The sequence below is a fragment of the Procambarus clarkii genome, chromosome 24, assembly GCF_040958095.1.
Source record: "Procambarus clarkii isolate CNS0578487 chromosome 24, FALCON_Pclarkii_2.0, whole genome shotgun sequence".
Classification (NCBI taxonomy): Eukaryota; Metazoa; Arthropoda; class Malacostraca; order Decapoda; family Cambaridae; genus Procambarus; species Procambarus clarkii.
The window spans coordinates 37,174,922-37,178,167 of NC_091173.1; positions in this window are offsets into that span (position 1 = coordinate 37,174,922).

A 3,246-nucleotide genomic window follows, 5' to 3' on the forward strand; every position below is an offset into this window, starting at 1 on the left:
TACATACATACATACATACATACATACATACATACATACATACATACATACATACATACATACATACATACATACATATACATGCACAGACCCGCGGAGACTGCCTAAACATGAATACCATCAGAAGCAGATCTTCATGCAGGTCTGCATTCAGTCTCCGACCATACGCGTGATTGGGCACCACTCCTTCCCATCGTCCCATCCCAAATCCGTATCCTGACCCCTTGTTAGTGCCATATAGTCGTAATGGCTTGGGGCTTTCCCCCTTTTGATTCCCTCACTCCATCTATCATATCTACTTTTGAAATTATGAACGAAGTTTGCCTCGACAACCGGCACATTTAGTTTATTCAAACTCCTTCTATATTCAAGCACTTTAATCCCTTGATTGTTTCAAGCGTGGGTTGGACATGAATATGAGTGGGATTGGGTGTTTTTTATAGAAATAGGAGCTGCCTCCTATGGGCCAATAGGCCTTCTGCAGTTATCTTCATTCCTATGTTCTTATATAATCAACTTCAGTGCGTGATTAACACTAGTTTCAATAACAACTATCTTACCATGTCAAAGTAGGAGAGACAACTCTATGTGAATGTGGTTTACCAGTCGCTAGAACGCGGCGTTTGGCCTGCTGTGTGGTACTTAATTTGCTTTAGTTTCTAGTTTAGTTCATTTATCATGCACCGTATAACCTTCGTGTGTTACACAGGTCCGTAGTGGGCTCTAGGACTTACCCACACAATTCATTTAGCTAAGCAAGTTACAATCCTGATGAGCTAGTTACAAAATTCCTTGGTCATCGTCATATCAACAATGGGCTCGAGGCCGACCACAAGTACAGTTTCTAAATTAAGCAACTGACAAATGTGGAGAGCTAATGACACACAAGATGTTTATCCTGTACACCTCCCTCCATCCAGTGGGCAGCTGTGGATAGGTTGCACTCTCTTAATTACTCCCAACAGTTAGCAAACTGGGAATATTTGAATAAGACTTCTGGCAGCAGATCATTTTGATTGAAATATTTATACATCTCTTGAACATGTGTTATAGAACTGTCTCTGAATTCAGGTATCTTTTCGCTCTCCATCACATAGTGACGGAGGGTGTGCGAATAATTTTGTTGACACAGTTTACATTTGGTCAAGTCTACATCACCAGATAATGAAAATTCCAAGAGATACTTGTTAGCAGGTCTAAGCCGAGCAGTTGTAACATCTAGAAGTCTGCTGATTTTATTGGATCATCCATAGATGTGTGGCTCCTCTTGTATGATACTATGATGATAGATGGAATTACTGGTGTCGATTTCACTTTGCCTCTGATCTATAAGATTTTGTTAAAGTTCTTGGTGTACTTCGTTATTCATAGTTTCTTGTTTAAAGGCAGATTCTTTGGCTAACTCATGTGTTATATCATGCATTTGGAGGCCAACATAAGATGGAGTCCCCATGAAATGGTCTCTGTTGCCATCATTAATAATTTTGTTGTATTTATGTCTAGCTTCAGACATGGGCATGTTAAAGTTATGTCTTTAATAGTTTTGAACGATTAGGGATGACAAAAAGTCACTTACAATTAATGTATTAAGTTTTAAGACTTGTACACATTTCAGCGCAAGAAGCAAGGCAAATAGTTGAGTCTGAAGGGTAGAGTCCCAGTTGTTTATTCGGACTTCCCCACTCAAAATATATGACATTGCTCTTTATCATGACAACTTCACTTCCAGCTGCACCCGTGGGGCGCGGTAGGGAACCATCTGTGTATATGATTTGAGAGAGAGAATGTTCTTTGGACAGAGCATCAAAATGGCTTAAGGCGATGAGCTTTGCCTCAAGACGAAGATTGGGCTGATTTCTAATTTGCTTCTTGGGTGGAATGGGAGGGATTAAAATTGGAAAGGGTGTAACCTCCCACGGTGCAGGAAAGTGCCGTTGTTGTTTCTCTTGGTACAAATTATAAATCTGATACATTCTGAATTTTGTTTCAGTTTTAGTTATCCATTTCGAACAATGTTGACCTTCAATAAAGAAATTCTGGAGGGCTTCTGTGCAATGGTTAGGATGAGCTTGCCTAAATACATTTATACCAATTTGACAGTTAATTTTAGTAACACGATCAACGACGCTCGGGATATTAAGTTCCTTTCTCATGTTAAGTATCCTTGTGGTACAAGGGCACCAAAGGATTATCCTCAAGGCTTCGTTCTGCATTTTTTCAAGCCCTCCAAGCTTACCTTCAGGCATCAAGGCAAGCAGAGGTGCAGCATAATGCACTAAAGATCTGATGTATGCAAGGTACATCATTTTGTCAATGCTGACATTGGCACCATAACCTGAGTGATAAACTGTAATAGCCTTAAGAGCTTTGAGCATTTTTTATACTGACAAAAGAGTCTGAATACAACAGGACCATACAGTGGCACCTCAAGGCCAAGGTATTTGAGTCTGTTTACATAGTCAAGCTGGGAGCCATCATGCAGTTGCATCTTGCGAACAGCTCCTCCCTGCCTGGATGGGCGCTGGTTTAGTATCTTTGTTTTTTTTTTTATGCTGAGATGACTAAACCTAGGTCCTAACATGAGTCTAATACAGAGTTAAGAGTGTTTGATAGCATACTCACTGTGTATTATATCATCAGCATTGTTTTTTTTTTTGCAGGGATATTCCTGCGAGGGACCTAAGCCTCTGGCTGGCCCACTAAATGTTGCTTGTTTCTGTTTTACTTGGGCGGAGTATGAGTATTTATGACTCGTAAAGTCGCTTCAGTGAGATTTTGTCCCATGTGTTTAACAACTTCTTCTGCTCTGTTGAATCTAAGTTGAAATCTTAATGGGTTTGTAACTGTGCACTGTGTTAGATAATGTGCCAGTGGTCTGTCGGGCATTTCTCCACAGTGCTGACATTTCCTCTCATCTTCCGGAACCTGTAAGTCTATTTACCATGCACATGGGTATCCAAGCCTGATGCGATGTAAGTGTACTTCTGTTGTTAGCATTGCTAATGATGTGCACGTTGGGTTTGCTCAGTACAGAGTTTAAGAGCGTGTTTATTAACATATTAAATAAGATAGGACTTAGGACAAATCCCTGTGGAGTTGTAGTGAAGTAAAACATGTGTTAGTCAGTAGACTAACAGATGTTGTCACAGCTCGAATAAGACTTGGCAACAAGTATCTCTGGCAGTTCGGCTTGTATAGGGATCTAGATGAAGTAAAGTGTAAAGTGTGTGGACAAAGACAGGGACA